Source organism: Meriones unguiculatus, chromosome 14 (genome assembly GCF_030254825.1).
Source record: "Meriones unguiculatus strain TT.TT164.6M chromosome 14, Bangor_MerUng_6.1, whole genome shotgun sequence".
In the NCBI taxonomy this organism is placed as follows: Eukaryota; Metazoa; Chordata; class Mammalia; order Rodentia; family Muridae; genus Meriones; species Meriones unguiculatus.
The window spans coordinates 69001315-69020720 of NC_083361.1; the positions used below are offsets into that span (position 1 = coordinate 69001315).

The 19406-nt window shown below is 44.6% G+C and overlaps 1 long non-coding RNA gene across 1 annotated transcript; it reads right to left on the reverse strand.

Annotated features, from left to right (window-relative positions):
* Window positions 1-16920: 16920 nt before the first annotated feature.
* LOC132647051 (uncharacterized) lies at window positions 16921-18771 on the reverse strand. The gene is made up of 3 exons (XR_009585336.1): window positions 18615-18771; window positions 17970-18096; window positions 16921-17245 (listed from the first exon to the last, which is right to left on the reverse strand). It is a non-coding gene; the product is annotated as an uncharacterized LOC132647051 (long non-coding RNA).
* Between the last annotated feature and the right edge of the window lie 635 nt (window positions 18772-19406).

Sequence of the window (19406 nt, forward strand, 5' to 3'; positions counted from 1 at the left end):
ACCTGTTTTTGAAATATCAAAATAAGGTACCCTTTTTAGGAATGAAGTCATAAAGTATAACCATAATTTTAAAAGGCAAAACCAAGTTTTATCAATGCAAACAATTCAGTACTTTTAAAATCAATATTAAATGTATTATTTTGATGTTGGCTGCCAGCAAAAGAAGATCCTATATATAAACACATGAAGGTACACTTTTAATATTTTATATAAACATAGTTTTAAACCTTATTATTTTTATAAACCTGGTTTTTAAAACAGGACAGAAATTATGTGCAGTATTGATTGTTAATATATTTAATAATAACATATATCAAGATATATAGAACATAGTTAACTTATATATTCAAAACAAACAAATAAAATTACAAAACTTATTTTTATTCCCTTTAGCTGTAATTTCAAGGGAGGAACATCTTGTTACCTGTTAAATCCAATTTTTATGACCATAGAGGCTTGCAGCCTTTTTTTTTTTATTTATTTTTTTTACCTGAGAAGCTGCTGTTGCTCCTTTAAGAGCTGCCTGCTTGCACAGAAGCCTTAAACACTTCTCAAAACCTGTTTTAATCCATTTCAGCAGTAGCATCAATCTTAAGGTTGGGTACTATAGGGGCTGGCATCCCATATATAATCTCAAAGGGAATTAAACCTAGCTGGTAAGGGGAATTCCTAACCCTATAAAGGGAAATGGAGAGGAGCATCACCCAGTCAGTGCCAGTCTCCAAGGTCAATTTTGTTAAGGTCTCTTTTCCTGTTTCTGTACATCTTGGCCAAATTAATGGGCTGTCTTGTGATCGCCTTGAGACCTGCCAACAGAGCCTGATAGTAGACTAGGAGATGTAGAGGAGCAGGAGTTGGTTGAGGAGTGGGAGGAGGAGGAGGTGGAAAAATTATTTCCATGGGAGTCCCATCCTGCAAAACAGATTAAGGGGTGGTCTATGGAGCCAGGGCAGTGGCCTCTGGTTTCAGAGAGCCTGTGGAAGGAGGACTGTTAGTGGGGGATCAGAAAAGGCTTAATCTATGGAGGTAGATGAATAACTAGATCCTTCCAAACTACAATATGGGGCACTTGGTCTGGGTGCCTGCATGCTTTCTGAAAAACTTTATCTTCCACTGCTAAGACGGTGGGACGGTGGAAGGTTCCTTCTGGCGGCCAGCCCACATTGAAGGTGGGCCATTTTGAGCTGCAAAAAGTCATCATTTTTCCTTTTCTCACATCAACTGAAAGACCATGAGCTCTAGTTTTAACTTCTCCAAAATGAGTCAGAACCAAGTCAAGAGGTTTGGAGGTATTCCGTTCCATATCGTCAGTCAGTCTATTCGTCAAGAGAATTCAGGAGAACTCAAAAGAAGTAAGGAAAACAATTTCAACAAAGAGTAAATCACTCATACACAAAAAAGAACCGGTTGTCTCAGACAAAAATGAAACCAAAGGCAACAACTTACAGCCTATACCTGGGCTAACATCATGGGACAAAACTGAAATCATAGAAAGGAAAACAGCCACAGTTTTAAACAAAAGTAAAATCAAGCACTCTCAAGTAGACGCAAAACCACAAACAATTAATCACAAAAATTAAACTGTAACTCCGGGCACAACACCAAGGGGAAAAAAATTAATCACACATAGAAACCAAGTAACACTGAAAACCTGGACTTCTCTGCCACAGAAGTTCCAGGAAACCGATCCTCACTCTGGAGGCAGAAACAGATCCTCACTCCACTCCCCCTATCCCAGGAGTCCTGAGGAGGCAGAAATTCCAGGACATCAAAACGTCTTTTGAAGCCCGCACAGCCTAGGCCCCGACACGTCTGTCATACCTAATCTGGCTGCTCCCGAAAGCACCTCAAGGCTTTTCAGGAAAAGAAACTAAGAATAAAGGCAAACAAACATTTAAAGCAGACAGACAACGTAGAAGACCTTACACTTACCCGCGGGACTAAGCTCTCCGGGTCAGGAGTCCTAGAGGTCCCGAGGCATCCCGGATGGACAAGCCCCCAAATGTTATGCCAGGTTCACAGGACCCTCAGAGACCACCAGGAGATGACTCGATGCAATTGCCAGAGAGCTTTATTATGAGAGCGATAAAACTCGGGACCCAAGTCTCACTGGCGCAGCAGTAGAGAAGCGGGACCCCGAGCTCTGAGTGAACAGGATTTTTAAATGGAAAATCTGTGAGCAGGGGGTTTCCATGGCAGCAAGCAGGGGGGCACAAGCCTTGGCGTTACAGAATTGGGTGAATTTTAGCAGGGCGGGGTGACCTTTTCTGAGGCACACAATCACAATGGCTAAGGCATATAATCACAATGGCTATTTTTCTAAACCATATGTGAAACATTGGGGAGAATTTTCCCACCCGATTCTCAACCGATTCCCATTGATTATTGCCAGGGAGTTTGTCTCTATTTTCTAGGAAGCATTTATTCTGTTATATTTCCTGGAGGCTGTTGCTAGGAGAGTTAACTTTGTTTTCTGCCAGGTGTACATTCTGTGATATTTCCTGGTACCTGAGTGCAGCTCCTGGTCAAGATCTTTATTTCAAAATGGAGTTATATACAGGCTATCTTAAGCTCTTCAACTATACTTTATTAATTTACTTCTTTACTTAACTTACTCTGCTGGCTGGCTTGGACACCTTACCTTACTTAACTTACCTTACTTACTTAATTTACTTACCTTACTTAACTTACTTACTTTACTTAACTTACTCACTTTACCTAACTCACTAACTTTACTTAACTCACTCCCTTTATGTAACTCACTCACTTTGTCACTTACTCACTTTACATAACTTGCTCACTTTACTTAACGTAACTTATTCACTTTATTTAACGTAACTTACTTACCTTACTTACTTTACTTAACTTACCTTGCCTTACTTACTCACTCTCTGTACGTAATTCACTACATGGAACTCACTTTACGTCACTCACTCCTTTTACGTAACTTTACGTAACTCACTCACTTTACGTAACTCACTCAATTTACGTCACTTACTCACTTTACTTAACGTAACTTACTTACCTTAATTAACTTACTTAGTTTACTTAACTTACCTTACCTTATTTAACTGACCTTCCTTAGCTTACCTTGCCTTACTTAACTTACTTGCCTTACTTACTTTAATTTACTTACCTTACTTAACTCACTCACTTTATGTCACTTACTCACTTAACGTAACTTACTCACTTTACTTTTAAGGTAATTTACTCACTTTACTTAAGGTAACTTACTTACTTTCCGTAACTTACTTACTTTACTTAACTTACTTTACTTACTTTACTTAACTTACTTATGATACTTAACTTCCCTTACCTTCCTTACTTACCTTACCTTCCTTCCCTTACCTTACTTACCTTACCTTGCCTTACTCACCTTACCTTACTTAACTTACCTCACTGTTGGGAGCCATGACTCCAGCGGCTGGCTTTGATATTTAAATCTCGGTGGAGAGATGGCTTTGAGCAGGGCTTTACTAATGGCAGAGGAGAACTTGCAAGTCCATCCCCTCTCGTTTGTGACAGCAGGTGCGATAGCTTGGGAGGGTCACACCTCTTCCTCAAGCTCCTTGTGCAAATTAACCTATTGTTCTGGGATGTTTTACTGCCTAAAAGTAATTCCTGACATAAAAGAGGTCAGAGGGCTGGAGGCGGAGGAGGAGGCAGAGACCTGAGACTTGCTGCTTGCTGCAGCAGCCTGCCTTTTGCTGTGGCTGTCGACTGTGGACCTTTAAAAGAGGTTTCCTGTGTCCTGTGTGCTTATTTTATTAATATTAATCCTCACTCGCGACTCAAGAACCGTTCGACTCTGCTGGCTGGCTCCGGCACCTTACCTTACTTAACTTACTTACTTACTTAACTGACTTACCTTACTTAACTTACTTACTTCACTTAACTTACTTTACTTAACTTACCTTACTTACCTTACTTAATTTACTTCACTTAACTTACTTACTTTATTTAACTTACTTACTTTACTCACTTTACTTAACTCACTCTCTGTGCGTAACTCACTACACGTAACTCACTCACTTTACTTAACTTACCTTACGTCACTTACCTTACTTAACTTACTTACCTTTCTTACTTTTCTTTAACTTAATTTTCTTTATTTAACTTACTTTACTTACTTACTTTACCTTACTTAATTTACTTTGCTTAATTTACTCACTTTACTTAACTTACTCACTTCACGTAACTTACTCACTTTACTTAACTTACTTTACTTACTTTATGTAACTTACTCATTTTACTTAAATTACGTTACTTTACTTACTTAACTTACTGTAGTTTACTTAGTTAACTTACTTTATTAACTTACTTACATTTATTTATTTGTTATTTATTTATTATTTATTTATCATTATTTGTTTGTTTATTATTTTTGGAAATCCTGGCTCCCGGCCAGGCTCTGGATCAGTGCAGGTGAGCCTGAAGTCCCTGCAGCTCTAAGGTGGCTGACCGAGAGGACAGGCCAGCCTCCCCTGTGTCTTCCCAGCCTCAGGGCGCCCGGGAGACGGGTGGGGCTCCTTGCTCCCCGCAGACAGGTCACTGAGTGGCCTCCGCGCCCCTCGGCCGTACACGGGTGGGCCCCGGGGTCGCCTCCTGGGTCAGTGCACGCCAGAAAGGCGCGGCGTGGGGCAGAGACAGCAGCAGGCCGTGACAGGCGGAAAGCTCTTCTCGGGACGGGAGGATCACCCGTGGGACGCTGCCCTAAAACAGCCAGCAGCCGGGAAGTGCCGCCCATGGCTTCTTGCCATTGGCTTTTCAGTTACCGAGCCTAGTCGCCTTCTTCACCTAGTCGGTATTTTGTCTGTCAATCACCATAGAGGCGTCTGGGAAATGCAGGATAGGAATAAAAAGGACGCGGTAGCCTTTCCACCTTTAATTCCAGTATGGAAAGATCTCTGAAATCGAGAGTAGTCTAGTCTACTTAAGAGAATTCCGGGGATGTCAATGAGACTTTTTTCAAAAAGGGACGGGAGAAGCCAAGCGGTGACAAGTGCTGTTTCCCAGCTATGCATGCGGGAATCTCCACCCGAGAGCCAGTTTGAAATGCTGTACCTAGAATGGAATCTGCAGAACATTCTGGCCTCATGTGGCTACTGTGGAACAACCTGGTACCGACTGTGAGGCCTCGGCGCTTTGGCATGTCAGTGCTCCCAAGCACGGAACAGCTAGATCATCGTTGGGGCCTCTCAGAGAGTTCAGAGAGTTCCTTGGCACAGTCGTTCGTTGCACAGCTACTGACCACCAGTCCGCAACCCATCTTGGTTCCAAGACAACACAGGGACGCCCAGCAAAAGCCACTGGTAGGGGAAAACAAAATAACAACAAAACCCCAAAACCAGTTTCCTCCCAAGAACAGCAAACTCACAGGCAATCTTTCTTCCAGTTACTTAATACACCTGTTAACCGTCAGAGGACGCAGAAAAAGAGGTTAAGTATCCTGGGAATATGATATTGGGTTCCAAACTAGGAAAAGAGGGCTCTTGGATCTCATGTGAGAGCCAGTGAGCATTTTGGACAAGATACCAAGAAGGCACATCTAGTTCTAAAATTTTAACTAACTGCAATTAAAACAAAACAAATTCTGAAAAAGTCTGTAAAGAATTTAAAATTACTAGCCAGGGGGCTTGCATTGAAGACATCATTTGGGTTTCTTCTAGGGAAAGGAGAGGTTGAGACAGGGTCTTTCTATGTGGCCTTGGCTGTTGTGAAACTCTATGTAGATCAGGCTGTTCTCGAACTCACAGAGGTCTGCCTGCCCCTGTCTTCTAAGATCTGGGATGAAAGGTGTGCGTCACCACCCCTGGCACAAAAGGCAAGACAATCACATAGCACATGAAGATCGGATTCTGTCCTCTTTATAAACAAATAAATGTTTAGTTTCAGCTGCCAAATGTACTTTTATGAAAGGAGAGAAAATGGATTTGTGTGTGATGGCACATGGCTATAACCCCAGCACTTTTATACACTTTTTATACACTGCCTCAAAACAAAAACAAAGAAGGAAAACTGAAATCTCACAGGAACCAAGGAACACCTAGACAAGAGGGATTGCCAGACTTCACAGGACTGGGACATGGTTCCATATGCAGCCTTCCTGCTCTGCCATTGTAATGTGTGGCTCCTGGTTTCATGGTCACATCCAGTTATCATCATGCCTAGACTCCAGGATAGGATGTTATCCTATCACTAAATACCATGGACATTGAAATCATGTTGTAGAAAACATGGAAGGAAGGTGGGAAAGAGCCTATCGCAAGACAATTGTGTGAAATATAATCCCATTTTTATGTGGAAAGAGTTGTCGTTTCTCTACCAGCAGCTGATCTTTCTATTATTTATTTATGCTGGTTTTTCTTTACAAATCAGCAATCTTGCTGTTCAAATGACAGGTGCTTTTCTTACCTCAAAATCCCCCTCTGTAAGAGTTTTCTTTAAAGGAGTCACTGAAACTGAGCCGATTTATAGCTTTGTTTATACCAATTTGGCATGGGTGACTCAAGCTGAGCCTTACAGGGACTGCCCTGGAGCAGCTAGAACCAAAGGAGGACCTCTTCCCTCTGAAGATGAGAGATGCCGGCTAATAGCCAGCCATGCTTCCTGCAGTCTGAGGAAGGAAGTTGGACTTAAAGAGGGATGCAGAGAGCTCTGAGGCTTTTTGTTTGTTTTTCTTTTTCTTTTTTTAAGTTTTATTTATTAAAAATACAATGTTCTCCAGATATCTTTACGATGGTCATGAGCCACCATGTGGTGACTGGGAATTGAACTCAGGACCTCTGGAAGAGCAGACCCGTGCTCTTAACCTCTGAGCCATCTCTGCAGCCCTGTTTGTTTGTTTTTCCAGTCTTTTGTTTTGTTTTTGTTTGTTTGCTTGCTTGCTTGTTTTTTCGAGACAGGGTTTCTCTTTGTAGCCTTGGCTGTCCTGGAAGGTTTGTAAACCAGGCTGGCCTCAAACTCACAGACATCCGCCTGCCTCTGTCTCCCGGAGTGCTGGGATTAAGGCATGTGCCACCGCACCCTCTCCTACAGGGTTGTTTAACCTGAACTCTAACCCTATTTTTCCTTAAGTTTGTTTTATGAGTTATTAAATATTCTTTTCTTATTTAAGTTAACTTGAATAGTTAAGTTCAAACACTTGACATTTAAATATGCCCCACTAAGCTTGGTATAGTGGCACACATCTGTAATTTCAGTATTTGGAAGGTAGATGCAGGAGGATCAGGAGTTCAAGGACATATTTAATTATGTAGGAGTTCAAGGCCAGCCTGGCCTAGTGAGACTTTGGAAAAAAAAGTATGGTGATGGCTCAGTGGGTAAAGTTCTTGCTGAACCAGTATGGGAACCTGAGTTCAGACCACTAGCACTCAACTCAAATGCTGGGCATGAAAAGTGGCATGGGCATGGTGTGCAATCTTTGATCCCAGCACTCCGGAGGCAGGGGCAGATCTCCAGGAATTTGACACCAGCCTGGTCTACATAGTGAGTTCCAGGACAGCCAGGGCTCAGGGCTCTGCAGAGAGCAATACATCTTTAATCCCGGCGCTGGGAGGCAGAGACAGGAGGGTGCTGGGGGCTCCCTGGCCAGCCACCTAGCTAACTGATGAGCTTCAAATTCTGTTGCTGCTAATATAATGGTATGATCTAGTAATGTTTATTATTAGCCCTAAACTTTTATTACGGTGGTTAATGTAACCTGCTGTCACAAGCAATAAAAGACACAGACACCTGATAGATTTTAGAATAGCCTCTTCCATCTGGGGCAAGGCAGATACTAACCCTCTCAAATACCTTCTTCACCTCCCAGTCCCATCCCAGGCTCCCATACCTCCCATACACAATTCCTTAAATTCTTGCTTGTTCTTCATCTGGGCTGCTTCTTCCATCCATGCCCGCCATGAGCTTCTCTCACATGCTAAGCCATGAAGCGTCTTTTTCCTTTTCCTCCACCTGTACTTCTCTCCAAGATCCCTCTCTCCCCAAAGCCCAGGAACCTTAGCCATGCCTGCCTCCTTCAGTCCTACTCAGGTAGAGGCCTTGAAATCAACCAATCAGGGATGGTTTCTTAGGCAAGTTTATAAATGTTGTTTTTGAGGTAACTGAGTGTCCATCTGGGCAGCAAACAGACCTTTGGGGCTAATAATTAGCATCAGAACGCATAGCCCTGGACCAACCCCCAACAAAGTTTAGGAAGAGACTATTTAAAGGAAAAATCAGGTGGGGATCTATTTGCATGTATTCTACATCCAGTTAGACCAGCACCATTTGTTGAAGATACTGTTATTTTTCCATCTGCCTGCCTGGTTTTGGCTTCTTTGTCAAAAATCAGTTATGCGTAGGTGTGTGGGCTTATTTCTGGGTCTTCGATTTGATTCTATTGATCAACCAGCCTATTTCTATGCAGTACCATGCAGCTTTTATTACTATTGCTCTGTAGGACAGCTTGAGGTCAGGAATGGAGATACCTCCAGAAGTTCTATTATTATATAGGATTGTTCTAGGTATTCTGGGTTTTTTGTTTTTCCATAGGAAGTTTAGAATTGTTCTTTCAAGGTCTGTGAAAAATTATGTTGAGGTTCCCTCCTTTCAGCTCCTGTCAAGTTGACATAAAACTAGCCAGGATACCATGTGTGTTTATAACTCAAACATATTTATATGCATACATGTAGGAATATTTTCCTGAATTTTAAATCCCTCTTAATAGACACATTGACTTTTAAATCAATTTTAAGAACTATTTATGAAGTTTTACTCATTGAAAAGTTTAAGATAATTCATATAAAAGCGAACAAATTTAGAAACAAAATTTATTTTATTCTTACTAATAATAAAAATAGCAAAATTAGTTTAAATTCCTTTTAACTCAAGCCACTTCCGATATAAATAGCTTGAAAGTTGATTTTTTCTTTTTTTAATAAAAAATTCTATTGGGCTGAAGAGATGGCTCAGAGGTTAAGATCACTGGCTGTTCTTCCAAAGGTCCTGAGTTCAATCCCCAGCAACCACATGGTGGCTCATAACCATCCTCATCTGGGCAGGATACTGTATAAGTAATAAATAAACATTCTTAAAAAAAAACAAAACAACCATTTAAAAAAATTTATTCAGTGTGTGTGTGTGTGTGTGTGTGTGTGTGTGTGTGTGTATGAAGTCAAAGGACACCTTACAGAATCAGTTCTCTCTTTCCACCACGTGTGTTCTGGATATGGAACCCAAGTCAGTCAGGCTTGCTTGGCAAGTTTGGTTTCCTGCTGAGCCATCTGGCCAGGGCCCGTTCTCCTTACAGGTTACATTCAAAACAAAACATCTAATGTGACAGGATTGTCACAGTAGTGTAACGATGGAAATTTTTTCTTAAATATATCTCCTAAGGGCCAGAGAGATGGCCTGGAGGTTGGGAACACTTCCTGCTCTTCCAAAGATGGCTCGTGGGTAAAGCGCTGCTGTGCAAGCTTAAGGACCTGAGTTCAGATCCCCGGCCCCTGTGTAAAACCAGGTGTGCAACACACGCTCGTTTCTCCTGTTCTAGAGGGTGTCGGCAGGCAGCTCCTGGGGCTCAGCCAATCTAGACAAGCCAGGGAACTCCAAGTTCAGTGAGGGACCCTGTCTTTAAAAAATAAAAAAGTGATGGTAATGATGGGGGCTGAGAGGAAAGGGCTCAGTGGTTAGGAATACTTCCTGCTCTTCCAGAGGACCTGAGTTCAGCCCCCAACACCCATATCAGGCAGCTCACAGTGTCTGTAACTCCAGCTCCGGGGGATCTGATACCCTCTTCTAGCCTCCAAAGGCTTGTGTATACATGTGAGTCACACACACATACACTAAAAGTAAAAACATGTATTTTTTTTTAAGGCGATGAGTGACTGCAGAAGATGTTTAAATGTCAACCTCACAGGCACCCACAGAAGCAGGCACACCCACACACATTCATCTACCACACTAGCAAACACACACAAAGGAGGAGGAGGATGGGGGAGTTGGGCTGGTGGGGGTCGTTCCTCTGAGCCTGCATAGGACATAGACTCAGGTGCTCCAGACAGTGATGGGATTTTCCTTGGGCTCAGAAGTTGAAGGCAAGTTTGAACCTACAATCCCGGGGGCCCTGGAGGAAGAGGAAGGAGAGGAGGAATTATTTACAGACAGCTGTGTTAGGGACCCCCTATCTGGGGGGGAGGGTGGATTCTATAGAGCTTCCTGCCACCTCCCGCCAAGAGCTGAAAACCAATTTCCTTCCCTGCCCTTGAACTCTTAAAGACTTCTTGTGTTCCAGTGCACCCTGGGATGAAGCCGCTGAGACCCTCCTGCGTTCACTGTTTTCAAGACCAGGGGTTCTCACAGACTCATGCTGAACTCACACGGTCCTTGCAACAGAACAGGTTATTTTTTATACATAGGTAATGAGTTCATTTTAAAACTATAAACACAAGCAAGGAAAGATCAAGAAAGACTTCATTTAGAAAAAAAGAAAAAAAAACAAACAACCAAAACCCCGCTATTAGTTTTTTTGCTGCATACCTTTTTGTAATAGTGCAGCTGTTCTCAATCTGTGGGTCTCGGCCCCTTTGGGGGTCAAAGGACCCTTTGACAAGGGTCCTAGACCATCGGAAAGCAGATATTTACATTATAAAGGTATCAGGCAGTGTCAAAATTGCAGTTACAAAGTAGCAATGAAAATAATTTTCTGGTATGGGTCACCACAGCATGAGCAGCATGAACAGCATTAGGAAGGCTGACGACCACCGGAACAGGAAAAGTGGTACAGAGGCCCAGGAAGAACAGAACAAGCCTGGAATCCAGCACTTGGGAAGCAGAGGCAGGAGGGTTTGGTTTCTTTGTATGTTATGTAAATGTACTTTCGTTTTAATCCCAAGTGTGGGATTTGTCCACACCTGTTAACTGTGCTGAGCATGGCTTTAGCCAGCTGGTGACGGCATGGAGAGGGGAGTGGTCTAGGACTCAGAGTGTAAACAGGAGAGTGAGAAAGAGAAGAGGAGGCGAGCATTGAGGTGTGTCTTCTGGTGTTGTAGTGTGGCCTGGAGCAGTTTGGAGAGACCAGAGACGGTGAGGCAGTTTGGACAGACAGATGGAGAGAAATGCTTCGGGCCCAGCGGCATGGAGGAGCCTGCTGGCTGCATCTGCGGTTGATGGAGACTGGGACAGAGCCCTAAAAGAACCCCTTGACCCTCACTAGCCGGGAGAAGTAAAGGGGTCTGGGCCTCTTCTCCCCACTAACCTTTTCTCTCCTACTTAAGGTTGGGGGTTGGGAGTAGGGATGTAGACGCCTAAACAGGCCAAATAAAGTAGAGTTTTAAAAGCTCCAGGTGGCTTTCCACTCCACAGGAGGATCAGGAGCTAAAGGTCGTCTTCTGCTGAATTGCACTTTGGAGGCCGGTCTGAGCTACGTGGGACTCTGCGGACAACACCATCTCAGAAGATGAGAAACAAAAAGAACACTGGGGCCAATCAGAATTGAAATCTCCCGGCTCAGGAGATGGCTCAGTTGGAAAAGAGCTTCCCTTGCAGGAAAGCAGAGTGTGATTCAGAACTCACTTGAAAATCCAGAGGCAGAGGCAAGCAGATCTCTGTGAGTTTGAGACCAGCCTGGTCTACAAAGCAGTCCAGGACAGCCAGGGCTACACAGAGAAACTCTGTCTCATAGAAACAAACAAACAAACAAAACAAAACAAAACAAAAAAACCCCGGCCCAGTGGAGCCAGTTTGTAGCCTCACCCCCATCCCAATCCCCATCTTCGGTAGAATTCACTGATGAGCTCCAGGCCAGCAAAAGAACCTTGTCTTCATAGGAGATAGGCCACTTCCTGAAGAGGACACCTGAGGTTGCCCTTGGTCCTTCGAAAACTTGCATCTGCACATAAACAAAACAAGCAAACACAAAAACCCATGTACCCCCTGTGGGTTCTTGTTTGTTTTGAGACAGGTTTCTCTGTGCAACTCATGCTGACCTGGGACTCACAATCCTCCTGCCTCAGTTTTGGGTGCTGGAATAACAGGTGTGCACCTCTAAGGGATTTCTCTTTCTTTCTTTTTCTCTTTCTTTCTTTTTTTTTTTTTTTTTTTTCAACAGGGTTTCTCTCTATGGCCTTGGCTGTCCTGGACTCACTCTATAGACCAGGCTAGCCTCGAACTTGCAGTGATCCACCTGCCTCTGCTTCCCAGAGTGCTGGGAATACAGGCGTGGGACACCTTACCTGGCTGCTCCAAGGGATTTGTTTTTTTCGACACAGAGTTTCTCTGTTTTAGCTCTGGCTGTCCTGGACTTGCTTTGTACACCAGGCTGGCCTCGAACTGATCCGCCTGCCTCTGCCTCCCAAGTGCTGGGATCAAAGGCGTGCGCCATGAGCTGAAGTCTTGAGTGATTTGGTTTAGTTATCACAAGGATGTACAGGATGCAAATTTCGCTTCTCCAGAAGCGTTCCCAGTGCCAAGCTGCAGATCTTTGGCTTGGGACTGAAGAAGGAAAAGTTGATGGATTCTTATCATGTGTCCATGTGTTGTCAGATGAGCAGGAGAAGTTCTTCAAAGCCCTGGCGGCCACCCTCCCGTAGTTGAGCAAATATATTGTGAAGAGCTGTGGGAAAACGGCTTTCATATTCCAGAGAGGCCGTTCCCTTTTCACACCATCTGCATCAACAAGATGTCGTCCTCTGTGGGGCTGACAGGCTCCAGACTGACGTTTGGAGTGGGGTGCTTTTGGATCTCCCCTGTGCCTAGTGGCCAGGATTCATTTTGGGCAAGTCACCGTGCCCATCCTCACCACGCTGCAAAAGTAAGCTACACATGACTGAGGCCCTGCCAAGTTCAAGTTTCCTGGCCACAGATGATCCACAGGTCAAAGAAGTGAGCTTTCACCAAGTTTAATGCAGATGAATTTATTTGAAAGTAATGGTAGCTGAAAAGTGGCTCATCCTTGACGGCATATTCCCCATCATCCCCTGGAGGAGTGACGGGTCATGTAGGCAAGGGCTTCCACTTTGTTGGGTCCTGTACCTCACCAAACCGTGTTCAGCAGGAAATCTCACATCCAGTTTGGACAGAAAGTTTGGGGGGGGGAGCAAGGAGGGAAGTTTTTGTGGCTAGGAAGCTTGAGGAGCAGAGAGGGGTCCTATTTCAGGACAGTCTGCTGTCTGGCTGCTTCCTGCCGACATCTCATTGACAGCAAATGAGAGCAGAGGCGGCAGGTGGCTCTGGCAGGCGACACTGTGCATGCTAGAACCCGAGGAAGAACATTCCTTTTACAACTGTCACAGATGGTGGCATTGCCAGGAGTCCACGCCCTGGGGGAGGTTAGGAGGAGGAAGTTGCTGGAGATGGGCGTGGGGCATGTGGCTCTTGCTTGGAGAAATAGTGACCGACTCCCAGAAGAAAGGGAGGGTTCTCCCTGTGAAGGACGAACAGAAAGACCCTGAGGTCTCATACCCAAGGAGACGGTGTTTCTGAAATGTAATGTGAACAAATTTCCAATTACACAAATTGAGCTTCTTTAAAAGCAACAAAACCTCAAGCATCTTTCTTTCTCTCTCTCTTTCTTTCTTTCTTTCTTTCTTTCTTTCTTTCTTTCTTTCTTTCTTTCCTTTCTTTCTTTCTCTTTCTCTTTTCAAGACAGGATTCCTTTGTGTAGCCCTGGCTGCCCTGAAGCTAGCTCTGAAGACCAGGCTGGATCCGCCAGTCTCTGCCTCCCAAAGGCTGGGATTGAAGGCATGTGCCACCCCCACCCATTCCTCAAGCACTTTTTAAAAATTAATTATTATTATCCTCATTATTATTTTCCCCTCAATGTTCAGGATCAAATCCAAGGCCTCTGTGCTTGCCCAAGTGCTCCATGACCTTCAGAGTGGCCAGCCTCCTTCAGTTTTGATAATTTCTTTCTTCCTTTCTTTTTCTTTCTTCCTTTTCTTTTTCTTTTTTCTTTTCTTTTTTTTTTTTTTTTTTGCATGTGTATGAGTATGCTTGTTTGGATTTATACAGACACACCTGTTTGGCATGAGGGCCTGGCTTACATCTGCTATCCTCCTCAGTTGTTCTCTGTTGAGGCAGGGTCTCTGGCTGAACCCGGATCTCCTCAATTCCAGCTACTCTGACTAGAAAGCTTACCCTCAGGGACCTCCTAGCTCTGCCTCCCAAGGGCTGGGACTCCAGGAGACCACCATGCCTTTGGGAGGCTCTTATGTGGGTTCTGTGGATTAGAGCTTCATCTGCTTTTTTTTTCCTGACAAGTGCTTTATCCACTGAGCCATCCCGCCCCTCCTGTTTGTCTGTCTGGTTTCAGTTTTGTGTGTGTGTGCAGACAGAGTCATTCGGGGAAACGGGGAGAGTGTGCCTGACAGTGGGGGCTTAAGGAAGGAAGAGCTTGCGTTTTGTTGTTGTTTGAGACAGTCTCACTATGTAGCTCCTGTTAGCCTGGACCAGGCTGGCCTTGAACTCACAGAAATCACCTTGCCTCTGCCTCCAGAGTACTGACCAATTCTTTACAAAGAACCTTTTACATTACGGTCGTAGGGAACGGTTCAGAATAAATCCCCAGGACTTCTGAGTGGGTGAACTTGGAACAATTAAAATCAGATGATGTAACCTGGGTTAGGGGACTGAGAGCCTATTTTGGAGCATGGGGATTTAAGGCATTAAAGTAGGCACAAAGCTATAGCATTGGTTAAATGTGCACAGCTTTCAAAATGGGAGTAGATACCATTTCAAAATGGTATCCATGCTATGGATACCACTTGGTAATTTTCTTCTACAGCTTATGTAGGAGCATAACAACTTAGCAGGTAAATGGCGCAGGAGGGTCCTGAGCTGCCAGGTCCAAACCGGAGCAGGCAGAGCTGCAGCCTGTGCTCTGATGGGCACTGGGCTCAATTTCCATGGATCTGGTGCGCTGTTAATCTTTAACTTTCAATTCTGCCTTACTCTAAGCTATGACTCATTGTGAGCACATGAAAGAACTTTTGTTTCACAGCCTGGATTGACCTTAGCAAACACTTAACACACTGATTCCTATTAGAAGCAATATATGTCCAGTTAATTAAAAGAAGTCCCTATAATCAAAATAAAAATGGAAATTTCCAACTGTTTTTCCTTATTATGGACTCCCCTTCCCCCCCTTTTTTAAACGTTGTTGTATATTTTGTGTGTGCTTGTGTGTACACATGGGTAAGTGAATGCATTTTAATTGTGCATGCCAAAAAAAATTAGCACATAAAAGAAACAAATTTAAAAAAAGAACTGAAATGGCCACACTGTGTTAAAAGCTTTGACATAAACAACGTATGAAAACAACCAAAGAGGGCTGGAGAGATGGCTCAGTGGTTAAGAGCACTGTCTGCTCTTCCAAAGGTCATGAGTTCAATTCCCAGCGACCACATGATGGCTCACAACCATCTATAATGTGAACTGATTCCCTCTTCTGGCAGATGTAAATGCAGATAGAATACTCATATACATAAAAAAGTAAATCTTTAAAAAAAAAAAAGGAAAACAACCAAAGAAATAAAAAATAGTTATAGACATTTGACACAATTGTGTGAAAGTAGGGCATCTAGTTTAGGGAAAAAGTTAGAAAGCTCATCTCTGTTTAAGATGTGAGTAAGGCTTAGTAACACAAGAGATGAAAGGTGAACTTTGTCCACTCTCCTTAAGGTAATCTCTCTCTCTCTCTCTACTCTCTCTAAATAGTGGGAGTTTTGTTTCGAGAGACAGAGAGTTCTTTTCTTCTGTGCTGTGGGTCCAGGGTTGGCCGCATGGGCCCTTAACTGCTGGGTGATCTTTATAGAACCTCCTTTTCCTTTTCCTCCCGGGTGTGTGTGTGTGTGTGTGTGTGTGTGTGTGTGTGTACATGCATGTTGAATATGTCTGCAGTGCATGTGGAGGCTCAGGTTGGTGTCGGGAACTTTCCTCCCTCTCCTCCCTTATTTTCTGAAGCAGGGTTTCTCCACAAGAAGCCACACTCCTCAACTCTGCTCCTCTCGCTGGCAGCTTGTTCCTGGCCCATTCTCAGCTCCTGGATCATATGTACGGACACAGCATTTTGGGGGAACATTTTGTAAAACCTGACACCCCCCCCCACACACACACACATACACACCTCCTGTAAGCATTCTGGCAGATATATAGACTCTAAAGACACACTTGTCTCTCCATCTGACCGTGAGACTTCTGGAGTTCCCCCGGAATCTCATGTTGGAAGAAGGAAAGAGCACTAGCCAGAGAAACTTGTACTTCTGAAAGAGATTTCAAACAACTCTGGCAACTTGTCAAACTATTTTATAGCCTGAGACTAAACTCAGATGGCAGTGAGTCACTGGTGGGTGTAACTATAACTATTTTTTTTTTTTTTTCGAGATAGGGTTTCTTTGTAGCTGTGGCTGTCCTGGACTCAGTTTGTAGACCAGGCTGGCCTGTGAGATCTCCAGCTCACAGCCATCTGCCTGCCTCTGCAACCCGGAGTGCTGGGATTACAGGTGTGCCTCAGTGCACCCAGCAACTGTTTCTTTGTTTGCTTTTTGTTTTTAAAGACAGTTTCTTCCTGTAGCCCTGGCTGTTGTAGACTCAATTTGTAGACCAGGCTGGCCTCATACTCAGAGATCTGCCTGTCTCTGCCTCCTGAGTGCTGGGACATGTCATAGATTTTAACACATTGTTAAGTTCTCTTTTTACATTCGTTTTTTTTGTGTTCTAAAATTATTTTTGGCATGTTCAATTAAAATACATATACAGATTCCAATTTAAATATCATGATCATATTTTAAGGCCTCATAAATACTTAGTATTTTATAAATTTGAGCACTCTAAACATCTTAAAATCTATTAAAATGATATGTATTAAGTGTTTCATAAACATCATGACTGACCACAAGTTTTTTTTTTTTTTTTTTTTTTTTTTAATCTGGTAAGAAATTTATTATACAGGGGTGGGGAGAGAGAGAGTGACAGACAGTGGGAGAGTGTAGGAGAAGAGGAAGAGGGGGGTTGCCCCCCCCCCGAGAGAAAGTCAGAGGAAGCAGGGGAGGGGAGATAAACAGAGGCAGAGCGACCACGGCTGGCTTAGAGTCTCAGAGGTTTCGTCCATTATCGTCAGGACAAGAAGCATGGTGGTGTACAGGCAGACATGGTGCTGGAGAAGGAGCTGAGGAAGACTGTGTGCCACACTGGGCGCAGCCTGAGCATGCGAGATCTCAAAGCCTACCTGCACGTTGACATCCCGACTCCAACAAGGCCACACCTCCTATGGGCCAAACATTCAAACACATGAGTCAATGGGAGCCATCCCTATTCAAACCACCACACTGACTCACCCCCAACTCCAGAAGTAACCACATACCAGCGGGACCTCTGTACAGCCCCACTGCCCACCAGACTCCCCAGCCATTCCCACGTGTCGTTCACCCTGCGCCTGCTTTCTGAGGCTGTTGCAACCTTCTGCACAAACGGCCACAGCTGACAATTGGTGTCAGGCCTCAGCTGAGAACCTGTACTCTGGGCCCCTCTGCAGCTCCCTCCCTCCCGCTTTCTTCCCTCTCCCCGCACCCCTCATTTAACAGGGAGCCTCAGCCTCCTCAGCCCCAGCCTCCAGGTACGCTGAACTGCAGGCGCCTGCTCCCTGCTTACTCTGATGGTTTTGGACCCTGGCTACTGGACTCCTGCGCTCCGGGTGTCTTGCCCTCCTTGATGCCCTCAGTGTACCTAAGCTCATGACCCTCAATCTCCTCAGTCCCGTGACTCATGCCTCTAGAGGCAAGGCCACGTCAGGAAGGGCTTCCGTTGCAGCCCTTATTGGAGCTGTCTCCTTCCCGCACAGTAGCCCACCCTCTGCTTGTCACCACCTCTCCTGCGTTCTTTCTGCTCCTCCCCATCAGTCTGGGGCTCCGAGGTCTGCTCTTCGACCTCATTCCTGTTTAGCAGGCAGATTTCCCTGGTTCACTTTCTAATCCAAGCAGGGGATTCCCCACCGTCTACTCCTGCAGCTTTCAGGCTGGCTCAGGCCAAGAGGTGTGATCGGCAAAAACTGCTCCATCTGGTTCCATCCGCAGGGTCTCTCCTCCCAGCTGGCTGGCCGGCAAGAGAGGAGGCAACTTGCTAGGGATGTCAACAACAGGAATCAGTGCCTGGGGAACCCAGCTCCAGGCTGATTCATTCTCTTCTCGCCTCTTCCTCCTTGAGCCCTACCTACGTAAGAGTTTCCGCGTCCCTGCAAAAACACTTTCACAAACATTCTGACTGTCGTCTTGGAACTTCATGCCTGAACCCTAGGATTCCTCCAACCGCACACTGTCTCCTCCGAAAGAGGCTGAGGGCGAAGGAGTGAGTCACAGAAATAGAAAGGCCGTGTGTCTTGTTTAATTGGGAACTTGGAAACGTACCTGACCTTCTCTTGTGTATCCAGACCCCCCCATGCCTGTGCGCCTATGTAGAGGCCAGAGGTCAATGTCAGCCATGTCCCTCTATCTCTCTCCGCCTTACTTTTCGAGACAGGTTCTCTCACTGAACCTGGCCCTCACCGACCAGCTAGACTGGCTGGCCAGCGCCCCCACCTCACCCCCTGGGTCTTCCCATCCTGTCTCCACGGTGGGCTGCAGGGGTATGATTGTACCTACCTTTTCCTGTGGCTGCTGGGTCCCAGCTCAGGTCCCTCACGCTTGATGGCAAGAACTTTTACAGACTAAGCCATCGCCCAGTCCTTTCTTTCCTTCCTTCTTTCCCCTAACATGATTTCAGCTGCTCCTTTGATTACCACTGTGACGCAGTGCACCTGAGGCTGGCCTTGAAACTCAGACTCCTCCCGTCTCAGCTTCTACTGTGTTTGTGCCCAGGATGAAACTGAACTGTAGGTGAGCAAGAGCTGTGCTTATGTGCACAAAGCAAAACACAGCACGGCGCTATGCATGTGAGCCTTCGCCTTCAGGAACCGAAGCTTCTCTCCAGCCCAGCACTCAGGAGGCAGAAGCAAGTGATCTCTGGATTTGAGTCCAGTCTGAAAAAATTATATATATATATATATATGTATATATAAAAAGGTGCTCCCTCCAGGAAGCAAATTGAACAAAATCAAAATAACTCAGGCCCATGGAATCAGCGGAATGCTTAAAGCCAAATTCTGAAGCAACCTTCCTGCACAAAATCTGTTTGATGCTATACCCTACATGGATTTAAACTAACAGAGTAAACAAGTAAAAGTAGGTTTTTTGGGGAAAACCTAAATAAATAAATAATATGTTGGTAGTCCTTACCTCTAATTTCAGCACTTGAGAAGCTGAGGCAAAAATATCTGTTGCAGGTATGAGGCTAGCCTGAATTATATAGAGTTCAGGGCTAGCCTGGGCTACATAGTGAGACTTTGTTTCAAAATAACAATAATTTAAAAAATTACATTACTTGTTAAAACTCTT